This window comes from Pseudopodoces humilis, chromosome 3 (genome assembly GCF_049639895.1).
Source record: "Pseudopodoces humilis isolate 2021_Gansu_Grassland_sample_001 chromosome 3, ASM4963989v1, whole genome shotgun sequence".
NCBI classification, from domain to species: domain Eukaryota; kingdom Metazoa; phylum Chordata; class Aves; order Passeriformes; family Paridae; genus Pseudopodoces; species Pseudopodoces humilis.
The window spans coordinates 56,403,160-56,416,910 of NC_142202.1; the positions used below are offsets into that span (position 1 = coordinate 56,403,160).

At 38.0% G+C, this 13,751-nt stretch overlaps 1 protein-coding gene across 1 annotated transcript in view; it reads right to left on the reverse strand.

The window, feature by feature from the left end:
- The window catches only part of ESR1 (estrogen receptor 1), a 161,179-nt gene that overhangs the window by 94,693 nt on the left and 52,735 nt on the right, over positions 1-13,751 (reverse strand). The window lies entirely within an intron of this gene.

Below are 13,751 nucleotides of genomic sequence, written 5' to 3' on the forward strand. Positions count from 1 at the left end.
ATTCTGAATGAATAAGTCTTAACTGTTTCTTCATTCTCCAGCCTCAGCACTGCCCCACAAACCCCAGTGGGAACTGCCATATGAGACAAATTCTTGATTCCTGTTTTCACTTGCTGATAACCCTGGTAACCTTGCTGGAGAACCCTCTGCATTCCTGCCCAAGAGCTCGGCTCCCTTCCAGCTGCACTCTTTGGATCACACAACCCTGAAGGATGGAACGGTGGTGCAAGTGTACACACAGCAGCAGGCTTGGAAAGGTACCTACACAGAACTCTTCATCAGGGCCAAAGAGAAAGCTTGCTGCTACACGTGCTAGTGAGTCAGAAGATGAGACAAAGGTGTAGGGAAGGAGAGAGAGAGAGAATTACTTACTGATAAGGGGCAGCTCTGCAAATGCAAAAAAAAAAACAAAACCAGGCACCAACTCTTAGCTGAGCTTTTAATGTATGAATAAGTACCTGCAAGTAGGTTTTGGTTTATTAAATTTGATTAATATTCAAAGCACCTTCTAAAAAATTATTTTGATTCTTTTTTGTTTAAAGAGACAGGAGGTATTTTTTTCTGAACCTGTCAGAATTCACTTAAATCCTTTGATATATGTGTGCAAATGCAAAAGGCAAAAAGGTCATATTCTCAGACAAGAAATTGAAGTGGCTCAAACTTTTTCCTAAGACCTTAAGCAATTGTTACTAGTATTTTGAAATTAAAAAGTAAAAAGAAAATAAAAATGGCAATTTCAAGTTTAGCAGCAAGATTCCTAATGCATTATCTACTTCTACTTTAAAATTCATCAATTCTCCTCAGACATACTCTGTAACTACAAGGTAGCCTTGCTAAATTAATGAATCACAATAGTTTGACCATTTGTTATGGATGCTCTCATCATCACAAATTCATTTGGTCAAAAATACAGTTGAAATTAGGGCTTATAGATTATATCTATGCAAAATCATATTTAATAGTAATTACTCCAGTGCAGTGGTAATTCCATTCAGTATTAGACTTCAGCTAACAGGATGAGTATTAATATAATCTGAGTATCTCAACTGGTACTGAATTTCAAACCTATCTCAGGGCCTCTGATTGCAAGGACAAATTAATTTTTTATTGCATCTTTTACATCTTGTTCCTTCTGCAGAGCAGCTGTGCATATGTCTAATGGTAGAAACAACAACCCACATCTTCAGAACATCCAAGGATTAAACAGACAAAGAAAATAGCTTGAAAGTGCTGAGAGTGACAAAATCTAAAAAAAATTAAAAAAAATCTAAAGAATAAAAGCAGCTCTTCAATTAATTTTCCCCCTGCAAATTTTAGTGCAGAGCCTAACACAGACCAAAAAAAGATTTTTTTTAAAAAAAAAACAACACAATTGGACAGCATGCACCAGTCACTTCCCAGCTGCAGAAATGCTAGTTCTAAACCCTTCTGCAGTGATTCTTAAGTAATGATTCATAGTATACAGTAAATGAAGCTTCCATTCCTTGACTATGCTGGGACAACTGAGGTTTACAATAAAACTAGTGATTTCAGATTTATTAAGCACTGAAATACTTTATTACATTTCCATTAGATACATATTTCTTTTTTTATTTCTACTTAGCCTGTTTTCATTGGACTAACTTATATCTGGCATTACACTTTTCAGGGAGTCTCAATTCTCAAAAAAACAGTCTTTAATCTCTCACATTTAGAGAGAGCATGTTGCAATGAAAAGTCTGGCATTGAATCTGGGATTCAGGATTGCCCACAGAACAGAAGTCTTGTCCTTATTTTTTAAAATTTGTCCTCTGATGTCATCAGAAAAGGATCAAGTATTTGGCAGGAACATACCTGAGGAATTTCTCTGGGACAAGGAGAACTTCCCCAAATAATCTGGTATCAAATTGACCGTAACAAAGAATACCTGCAGACTTCATCCATTTTAGGCTGCTACATGACACAAACATGGCTCTCATCAGAATTCATTAAATGAATTTTGGGGACCTGTTTTCATTTATTTCTTACTATGTATCAAACAAGACAAATCATTTTGCACTTCTCCTCTGGTTCTTAGTTCTGGAATAACCTGGAAGAACCGTGCAGAAGTGGGGCCAGTCTCTTGGGCAATGCAGCTTTCAGGTCACTTGTTATTTCCAGACAGATCCACATTTGTTGACAATAAAGTGAATTAGAGAGTGAGGAAACAAGGCATTTATGAGTCAGAAAATGGGTCATACATGAAAACAGCTTGAAGTTATTAATACCTAAAGTTGCCATTTAAGAAATTATTAAAAAGCTGGTGCTATCCATTCAACAACATTTTAAATCTTCCTGAAAAGATAGTCTTTATCCTAAGTAATATTCTTAAATGCTTTTGAAAAAAAGAAAAGGGGGAATGGTGGGGCAGGAGGGGGTTTACAGAGAGCATTTAGTATTTGCTTATGTACTGATTTTTGTACCAAAATGTATCCCTCTCTCTGAAGAGCAAGACCTTCAGTGCTTTGCTGAAATAAAACCAGCAAAATCCCCCTTCTTAAATTTGAATTCCTATTCTTAAATAAGGAATAAAACGAACTGAAGGTCATATCCAAGAGTTCATGTCAAAGGAAAATTAACGCCTTGATTCTGTGCAGTCATCTCTTACCTACCTGTAGAATAAATAAATGCAAGGTAGCTGAACATACAATTTCTTACAAGGACTGGAGTGGAAATATATAGATGCTCCATTCTTTCTGAGAAATACGCTGGGTATGTGTGTTTAGCAAGCTTGTAAACAATTTTTGTTCCATTTAGATACTGTATCTAGTAATACCATGGCTAGTTACTAAATCTATACTCACTGACTGAGCACCTACTCAATATTTTAGTTCTTTTCACCCTTACTCATACGTAGCCTCATATCTTCTTTCTTAGTGGAGCTTGATATGGAAACAGTCCTGTCTATTCTTCACACCTGATTTTCAGTTCATTATTACAGATGGGCACTTTACAGACACCAGTAATTGTTTACAGGGGTCCTGTATGGTAAAACAGCAGTGTTTTCGTTTCACATGTTAGGACATTAGGCAGACAGAGGGAGATATCTGTGCACACAAATCTAGTTCTGGCATGTCTCAGCTTTAGGAAGGATGCTGTTATGATCTCATATAAACTTTATTTTCTCTATGCATGTGAGAAATACCAAAGCTTTAAGGAATTAAAATAATCAAAATCCAATCCGTCATCATGAGTGGCACTTGTTTCAGGAGTGATGGAAGCTCACGTGTACAGCACCTACATCGGCCACATCGGGCCTTTGATCAAACCAACAGCTGGGCTAATCCATTACCTTCTTGCTAAATCTGTAACAGACAGCAACAAAATGCAAGAGTTGCACATATCTGTTGGCAGGAAGATTGTTCTACATGGCCAGCTCCATAGCCCCTGTTTCTCACTGTGAGCCTTTTTATTTCTCTGTGCTTTTCTAACATGCACTTGCCCTGTTTCAGTCATGTTTACAGCCCATTCCCAGTCCAAGTCACATTGCCTGAGAACATTTAAATTCCACTGTTTATCTCCAGTTCAGACTTCTGGAGTTTCTTCTTCAGCTTTTTCAGTTCTGGAGGTTCTCCTTCATCTTACTTTTGCAGTTCATCTCAAACTCTTCCAGGAACTTACATGTTATCTATTTTCTACTACTGGAGCACTCCCTCATCCTCCCCATGTTCTGTCTCACAGCTCACTACAGCCTGCTACAGCACCTCACTGGAAATTCAGTCTCTACCTCACCAGACCCACCAGATTTCTGCACTGGCCCCATCCTGTTCTTCATTGAGACCACCTTTATTTTCTCCTCAGCCCATCTTCCCACACTGCAAACTCAGTTTTTTATTGCATTTTGCTGATGTGACTTTTGCCAAACACAAAAGAAAGGCACTGAAAGCACAAGAGAGACCCATTTTCTCAATCCCAGTGAAGGGCTGCACAGATGAACTACCAGGTGGATGGAAAACGACTGCTAGTCTCAACAGACTTTTATCAGCAGCTGAAATTCGGCCAGCTTGCAGTAGTATTCATGGGCCATCAATACTGGGGTGAATATTTCACTAACAATAGAGATGCAGGGAGAAATTGCACCCCTAGCAAGTTAATGACAGATACCAAGCTAGGGGACAGGGAACATGCAGAGTGGTGGATCTGCTGCAGAGCAAAGCTCCCAGTAAGGTGGACCTCAACAGGCTGGAGAAATGACTCAGCAGGAATCTCATGAATTTCATCACTGGAAAACACAGAGCAATGCACCTGGAATGGAATAGAATAAGACCCTGCAGACACACAGCAGTGGCTGGGCTGTACTAATGAACATCTACAGGAGGCTGAGAGCAGAGCTGGCTCCCCTGTCCTTGGCAGTTGCAAAACTGCTTCCACTTTGGGGCTTCCAAGCTGAAGCCAGCCTTTGACAAACTGGAGCAAGTCCAGGGACAACCACTAAGATGACGAGGGGGCTGGAACAAATGGCGTATGAGGTGATGCTGAGGGAACTAGATTTGTTCAGTTTTCCAAAGAGAAGGCTAAGGCAGGATTTACTGCTGTCTTCAACAGCATAATGGGATGCTATAAAGGAAGCAGAGCCAGACTCTTCTCAGAGCACACCATAAAAGAATGAGAGACATCCGACACATCTTTGGGTGAAGAATATTCTAATTATATATTAGGGGAAACTTTTTCACAGTGAAAGTGGTTCAGCACTGTAAAAGATTGCCCTGGGTGGATGTGGAGCCTCCATTCCTGGGTATCTACAAAGCATAACTGGATAAGGGCCCAAGAAACCTCATCCAGCTTTGAAGTGAGCCTTGCTTTGAGCAAGATGTTGACCAGATAATCTTCAAACTTACTTGCCCATTCAAACTTACATTACTCTGTGATTCTCATCAGTAAACTGCCGCTGCCCACAGTAATATTTGCAGAGAAAATCCTTTTGAAATGTCATGCAGCTGTGCGATGAAGCAACTTCACATATTTTGTCAGAGAAGGATGCTCCTGCAATCAGGTCAATATGCAATCACCGAGAAAGGGTGGAGCATGCATGGCAGATAAAATTTCATATAATTCAGCTATCCAATGCAAAAAAAAAATCCCACTGTGAACAGTGAGGTATTTCAAGAGTTTGTAGCTCAAATTTGAGCAAAATGTCTGGGGAAGAATTGAAGAAAAATAACCCTGATTTGACAGTATTCCCCCACTACGAAGTATCAGGTGTATGTATACCTATAATGCAATGGTGTCTAGGATGTTAATTGAAAAGGTTACTGGGTTTTTTCCATGAGTATAGCAAATCTTTATGTTCTCTTCACAATACCTAGAAATTTGAGCCATTTTTGTCAAAATGCATTTTAAAAAATTTACCTAAGACAATGATCTAACATGGAAAATATAAGTCAAAGCTAAATATAAGTAAGCAAAAAAGAGAGGAACCCAGTCAGACTTAACCATAAACAGTGTTAGTAGAACTGCCAGTAAATAAAGTTAAGTTTTATTCTGGGATGTTTAAAAATTTCTCTGTAAAATCAGATTTACTTCCACTTCATTTGGCCTTTTTTATGTCCTGAATCAAGGAAAAAGTAGTACCAGTTCACTGAAATGCATCCTGAAAATATCTGACTCCTTAAAATGGCATACATCTGGCAGATATTCTTGCATCTTAACTGGTTCTGATATTATTGCAATTAAACATTCAGCTGCATTATTTTATATGGGTTTCTATCTCACCACCGTTCTCCTTGAATATAATCAGAATACTCTCACCACTTCCAGGGTTTGCATGCTTTATCTCTAATTGATATTTCTGTAGATTAAAATTATGATTATATTTCTCATAGCATGGCAAGAATAAACTAACATACTTTTCAACCCATAAATTTTAAAGAATCCAAACCACAAAAAGGTATTGCAAGGTAATAAATCTGCTGCAGTGGCTCATGTGTTAGCAACATACATATTTTTCCTTGCTTGTGGTTATCAATATGGCTGAAGGAGCAAGTATCATTTTACTGCAGGATGGAAGCAAACAGACAAAGCTGCCCTTTGGCATACTAGTTCCCCAGAGATGACTAGATTTGCTGTGCACTCTCAGACAGAGTCTTCTTTGCCACAGCTACAGAGTCCTGAAGATAAGGGTTCTGTGATATGTAATTTGAAACAGGGATCTCACTGTCAAGTCCAAGTTGTAACCAATAATGAAAGCAGGAAACACTAATTTTAATTAATTTCTTTTAGACACCAACCGATACAAGTTATTCCGTAATAATAACTAGATACTGCTTAATCAAGATGGCTCAGCAAAAAAAATGTTTTAAGAATATTTACTGGCTTTATAAACTGAAAACAGAGATTACAGGGTACTATGTGACATTTTATTTTTGCCAAAGATCAGGTTTTATAGTACTTGTCTTCAACAGTAAAATCAAATTACAAATTTTTAGAATTACCACCTTCCAAACTTCCATCTGTTTACAGATCAACTTGAAGAAGGAAAAAAGTTCCTAAACACCAGAATATGTCAGCGAAGAGCTGGAATGCACAAAGCTCTGCCTGGGAATGGATGTGGAGCCATATGTGAATTTATAGGTCAGATTAAAGGGATGGCAGGGACTGGTGACATTATAGTGGAGGTCTGCTACAGGCCACCTTACCAAGAAGGTCCAGAGGAGGACCATAAGGATGATCAGAAGAATGCAGCACCCTTCCTGTGAAGAGAGGCTGAGAGAGCTCAGGCTGTTCAGCCTGAAGAAGAGACCTTATAGCAACATCCCAGTACCTCAAGGAAGCCTAGAAGAAAGCCAGAGAGGAACTTTTCACAAGGGCATGGACAAGGGGGAATGACCTCAAACGGAAAGAGGGTCGGTTTAGATGGGATATTAGGAAGAAATTCTTTGCTATGAGAGTGATGAGGCACTGGAACAGGTTGGAGAAGTTTTGAGTGCCTCATCCCTGGAAGTGCTCAAGGCAAGGTTGGATGGAGCTCTGAGCAATCTGGTCTAGTGTAAGGTGTCCCTGCCCATGCCAGGTGACTTGGAACTAGTCTTCCCTTTCAAACCTATTCTATGACTCTCTGATCTTTCACTGATTTTTGAATGAACAGATCTTACCTCACAGGCCTGAATTACATTTAAAAGAAAAAAAAAAAATAAAAGTAGAAAGGAAATAGTAAGCAGTAGGTACTACATATTCCAATTTTAGCAGAACTATATGCAAAAAACACAGTGAAGGCTATTTGGAAAGCTATTATGAGCTTCCCAGTCTTGTGATTTAAGATCTGGGGCCTAAATCTTAAGCCACATTTTCTACTACAGCTGCTGCTTTCTGCACAGCATCTTCCTAATGATTTTTATTTATCATGAGCTGAGCCTTTTCCTGTGTTGCTGTAAATTTCCTTTCCCTCTTCTTCCAGCTTTGATGTCCCCTTTGTAGTATCCTAGAAAGTTTTATATAGCCATCTTTTAGCAGCACAAATCAGTACTGGATTAGGCTGCAATGATCAAAGCACTGTTTCTACATGATAGCAAGTACTAAAAGAGGGAGAAAAGACTGGAAGCAGCAAAGAAATTTGCACTGGACATTTGCACTGCAGATTGCTAAGAAACTGGAAAAAACCTTCAATGGAAGAATACAGGTTTTCCCTTATAATCAGTAAAAAGTAGTTTCCTTAATTAGATAGTATGATCGAGGTGAGAAAACCCCACACTGCTTACTCACATAGCTTATGAATGCAAGGTGAAATGCAGCCTGGTGCTGCCTTGATGCTCACTGGTCTGTCATGCTCAGAGGGAGAGAAGGTTCTACCCTGTAGCATTCAACAGTTACCTGGTGCTGATTCTGCTGCCTGGCTCCTGGGAAGGTCAGTTCTGGCAGCTGACAGCATTGTGGGACAGCAGCACGTGGAACCAGAATGTGACACATTCCACCCATGTCGTCTAACACGAGGGAAACCACAACTTTCAGCCTTTAATGCTATTTTTCACTTTTACCAATGGTTTCCATGCAGTGAGCCATCTTTTTTTATTTCTTATTTATACAGGTGCTGGCTGTTGTGTCATCATTTAAGACTGCAATGGTTGGAAGACCACTGCAATTGTTATGTACATGTATCAAAAAGGATTTACATTTAGGATAGTCATATTTAAGCACTCTGTCTTCTCAGAACCATATTCCCTTTTTCTAGTAAAGGGTTAAAACACCTAGATCACTCCTGAATCCAATCTTATCAATATCTTATCAAGTAAAAGATTTATGATCTTGTCTCCAGCAGGTATCACTCACGCATTCATAGTCTTGCACAAGAATATCTTGAGTGAGATGAAGTAAGAAGCCTCCCAGCAACTGGAATCTGAGCTTGGCAGAAAAGCAGAAATGCCTTGCCTTGCCCAGTGTCACATTGATCAGGGCTCCTAATGAGCTGTGGTAAATTATAACCTTTTGCAAGTCACTGGAAAGGCCACTCAGCCTCAGATGTGACTTCTCCCTGTACAGCAAATTTTACGAACAGTCCCTGCAATGAATGCAATGAAAACAGCACTTCAGATGAGAATGTTGAAGGACAGCATCTCTGCTCTAATCTCTGTTCTGATGCCTGAATAGATAATAGAAAACTCCATGCAGACAGACCAGCGAGCTCATGATTTGTTTCAGTGTTTCATTGTCAACAATAACAAAATACAAAAATTTCCAAAATCTCAATTTTTTAGGAAATGTGGATGCACTTCAGTTGCAGGAGTCTTCTCGTGGTTTTTTGGAGCAATGCCTTAGATCTGGTCAGCCTATCTTGGTGGTTTAATAAAAAATGCTGGCATCTGATGTTCACTTGGCAATTGCTGAAGAAGCTGATGCCAGCAACTAATCCTTTCCGTATCAGAGCAGATATGGCCAGCAGTGTTTGTTGTTTCAATAGCCTCAGAGCAAGAGTGATCAAGGCCAGTGACACAGAGACAATTCCCTGTCTCCCTCTCAAAGGACATAATGCAGTGTCTATGTGAAGGAATACTACAGTTGTATGGGTGGGATAAATTTCACATAACTTTGGATATCACTGGGTATCCATTGTCATCTAGCAGCTATCTGGAATAGAATGTAGCCATTTTATATACTATAGGAAGATAAACTTGCCTTTCTTAAGCCTAATGCAGCTGATCTACTTTAATCAGGTACCCTAGAAAGAGACAATGTGTGTTCTCAGTGTCTCTTTGTGTCTCAGAGTAAGAAGAGGGTCCATGTGCAGCTGTCGATGCCACTTGAGGTGTCCCAGGTAGTGACCATCACTGACACACAGCTCCTACTCCAAAAAGGTTTAGCTATCCAGCAGGTCCTGTGTCATATCTGCTAGACCCATCTGACCTTCTGGTCTCTCAAACGGCAGCAGATGCCTAAGGAATGGAAAAATTAATACAGACCTAAGTGTCTGCATTTGATCAGATGAACCCCATTCACATGGTCTGTCTGAACAACCATGGGTTTAGACACAAATTTCAAGTCCTTTTGGAAAGGACTTGGTATATGGAGCACTTCCTACATCTGTGGTTTATGCAAAAAATACAACTGCTGCAGAAATGAAGTTTTCTTCAATAAGAAGAGACAGCAAATGAGATCCACCTCCCTGCCTTGGCAGAAAGGAGGGCAATGAGGAAGGAAAAACAGCTCTTTTACTCCTTTCCACCACTGTCTGCCCTTATTCAGAGGCACAATCAGGCACAGACCACATGTGCTCCTCAACAATGTGGATTGGTGATTTCATGGTGCAAGCACACTTGCAGCAGGATTCACATCAGCACAAGCTCCAAGAAGGGCTGCAGAAACACCAAAGCTGATTTGTACAAGTCCCTCATAATTGTCATGTGTGAGCATCTCAGAACACTTAATGGGCTTATCTTTACATTTCCATCAGATAAGAAGCTACCCATGAGACAACTCCATGTTCTCCTGCCTTGTTTATTACAGTCATCTATTGCTGAAAAATTGTCAGAGATATCAGCACAAGGCCTGAAAACAGGAACACTCCAAGAGTTCAAGAAATTGCCTGAACACTTGAACTGTTCAAGAGACGACCTCTGAGCAGATTGACGTTTCAGAGAAAAATAAACAAAAAAGCAAAGCAAAACACTACATTACATCATACACCATGTTATGAAATAGTTCATGCTGCATTTAAAAAAAAATAAGAAAAATCATCTTTGAACTTTGAATTCATTTTAACCCTTCTAATTTTAAAATTTGGAAAAAATCTTCGTTTAGAACTCAACATGAACAGCTAGAAAAATTCATAATGAATCAGACAAGGTCAGCAAAGTTTATGTATTTGGTTACGTAACTATTTTTTGGATGGACGGATTTCTGAATTACAACAGAAGAGGTATCAATCTACATTTGTAATTTTTTTCCATTTTAGCAAGCAGTAAAATTAAAGCTGTGATCATATTAATTAGAACAGCAGACCCAATTGCAGTATGATAATTGTGGCTAATGCTAAACAAATACTTTATTACATTAATCTAAACATAGAGCCTGAAGTATTAGAAGATAAAAACTAGCCACTAAAAGTGAGGGAGCAAATCATCTGTTATTCTGTTTGCACATGGATTTGCCCAGCCTCTGCCCCTCACTACAGAGTGACAGAGAGCTTTCTCATTAGGGAGCTGGAAGGTTTCGTTTTTTTGGGTTTTTTTTTTTGGCTGAATTTGGAACCAACACCAAAGACAGGCTACAAAGGGCCTTAAGTATATGCATGATTTTACTTCAGATCTGAGGAGTGCAGACTCAGTGGGTTGACACAAAAATATCACACACTGGCAGAGCAAAAAAGATGTTTTGCTGTTGCTTGTAGGAATATATTGAGGTAAATTACCTGCTGAAAGCCTCAATTTTTCCCTGAGTGGATCAAACCTTGCTAAAAAGTGAGAGGAAATAAGTAGAAATTACCTGAACTCAAATTCAATAGTTAAGAACAGAAGAAACATTTCTGTTAATTTACTGTAATAGTCATGAGTACAAGATTTCCTGTAATAATTATCCACTACTGGTCAGCATTTAATAGCAAAAAAAACCCACTACTAAAAATTATCAATACAACAAAAAAATGAGATTTGACATTGTCAGATAAGAGAAAAGTATTTTAGTTTGTCTACCTATAAAAACAGCCTCAGGATCAGACATAAAAGGGGTCTAGGTATAGACAGCACAATTTGAGTTAATTAATCTTTTTTTTTCCGCTTCTCAAATTCTGATGCCTAATGATTTAGAGATTCCAGAAGGGGCATTAATATATTTATTGCATTCTTTTCGTGTATCATTATGTTCTTCAGCTAGATATAGAAGCCTAACAGTATCTCACATCAAGAGACTAACTCTTTTGGAAAAAGAGCCACTATTTGAAAGACAAAATTTAACATCAGAATTAGTAGACATATAGTCATACATCTATTAATACATATCTGTCTATAGGCAGTATGATTTTGAACACTTAATAACAAAATCAAAAGACATTAAAAGTTTTCCTTATCACACACAGTAATTTTTTAGTTTTGTGACTGAAGATTTTTAACGTTTTGTCCAAGTATTAAACAAAATATCATCTCGGCTCCAATCTATAATGTTTACTTATTGTTTCAGATACTTGTATCACTGAATGCAGCACTTGCATGTCAAATTCAGAGTAGAATAGGGTGATACAATGCAAATATTTCTGCCCTAAAAGCCAAAGAGCACAATTATGTTACACAGAAAGGTAAATGAGAATTGCAGAGGAGTCTTACTGGGTCTTAGGTTACATAACTTTTTATAGAAGCAGGCAGCCATATCACAAACTAATTATGATTCATTACAACTTTTTTTTAGGGCTTCTGTTTTAAGATTATTTTTTTTTTATCACTCTTACTGGTAGGTTGTTCCCGAAAGTCACTGTTTTGATAGTTAGACATCTTTCAATCTCCAGCATCAATTTATTCATTGCCAGATCACACTGCCCTATGCTCTCTTTTCTTCCATAACCCAACTGAAATAAATGAGACTAGTCAAATAAATAAAGTAAATTGGAAGATTTTTTAAGAACTTATTCTTAAACACAATGTCTAGACATTTAAATATTTCCCAGGCAGTGAACACCTATTTAAATTATTTTTGACAAGACTACTGGTGACTGGGCTCATGCCAAAACACAGGAAGAAAGATCTAATGTTTAATGTTGTGAGGGTGAAAACTTTGTAAATACAACCTCAAAAAAATGAAAAGCAAAAAAAGCAAAGTTTTATTTTCAATTTACTTCCAACAGTACCTTGCCTGCTAACAAAAGATAATCATAGCAAGCATTTTGAAATACATTTCTTATTACCACATAAGATGCGTTCCACAGAGTTATGGCTGGAAGGGGCCATTAAATCATTTGTATAACACTGTATGCAGATAAACCTTCTGGCATATCCAAGATCATAAATTCACCTAATTACTGCTGCATTAAGCCTCGGCAATTTCAAATGGCTAGTACACATCTCCAAGGGTGACACACAACCTTGATCAGAAATGTCAGGAAAAAGGGAATATAGCTCTGGTCTCACACATTTGCTCTAGTAGTTAAACTAAAAAAGTACCTTAATTTTATTTTGAAGAGTCTCACCTCAATTCAGTGCTTAAAACTTAAAAGAACACTATTTCCATTGCAACTTCTACGTCCAGGTGATTCTTAGGTTTGACTCCTCCTGCAGTACAATAGCTGACTATAGAACATTTTCTGCCTGGGTATTTCAACTTCAAAAACTCACTACTCCACATGCATAAGGTTGCTTGCACACTTTTCACCACAGATTTGCATGGGGCACTAATGTAAAAAAGGTATTTTAATTGAGCACTAGCTGCAGTTTAACTTTCAAGTCACTGGTAATCATTCAAGATCACTATGCTCTGACATGTACTCATTCTTCCAGGAAGAATTTTACTTGGTTGCTCTAAAATGAATTTTGTTTGAATCAATTCAGTTTACAGATCACTGTATTGGACAATTCAACATAACCATTATCTATCATTTCACCAGTCTTTATTCTATCTGCTCCCCAAAACTGCCTAATCTGTTGCAAAAAAGTGAAATCTTTGTTTTCTTCCTGGGACCAGATTTTACCACCAGATTCTTAGTCACGCTGAGTTAAACTTAAGAACATATATTGCTGGTCATGGTAACACGTTATGTAGTGCAAATAAGTCTAGCAGAGTCTGGCCCTCAACATGGAAAAAATTACTCGCTTTTATTTGTTCAGAGTTGTTACACTTCTTATAAACTCACCTGTATCTCTCAAATCAACAGAGAACGACACAGAGTTCAGGAAAAAAAAAATACATCTAACTGTTAACTTTAATTCACTGAAGCCCAGAATAATAAGCTGATGCAAAAGTATGCTATAAACACTGAACAAAACATTAACAGCATGGGTATAGGTATGTATGATGGTTTTTTTTTTTTAGAAGCTATAATTCTATCAATTTCAGCTACTTACTTTAAAAAAATGTAATTTTTTTCACAATTGACAATAAATATTTAATCCAAGGAAATTTATTTCCCTCTTTCAATGATACTTTTATCTTTCTATTCCAGACCAAAAAGAGAAAACAAGAGCCAACCTCCTACTGAGGGACAAAAATATTAAAAAGCCCACTGAAAGAGCCTCTTTTGAAAAGCAGCAAGTCAGGTTTACGGTTAATATATATTACCCTCCAAATAAAAAATTCATGTCAATATGCACACAGCTCTTTGGATA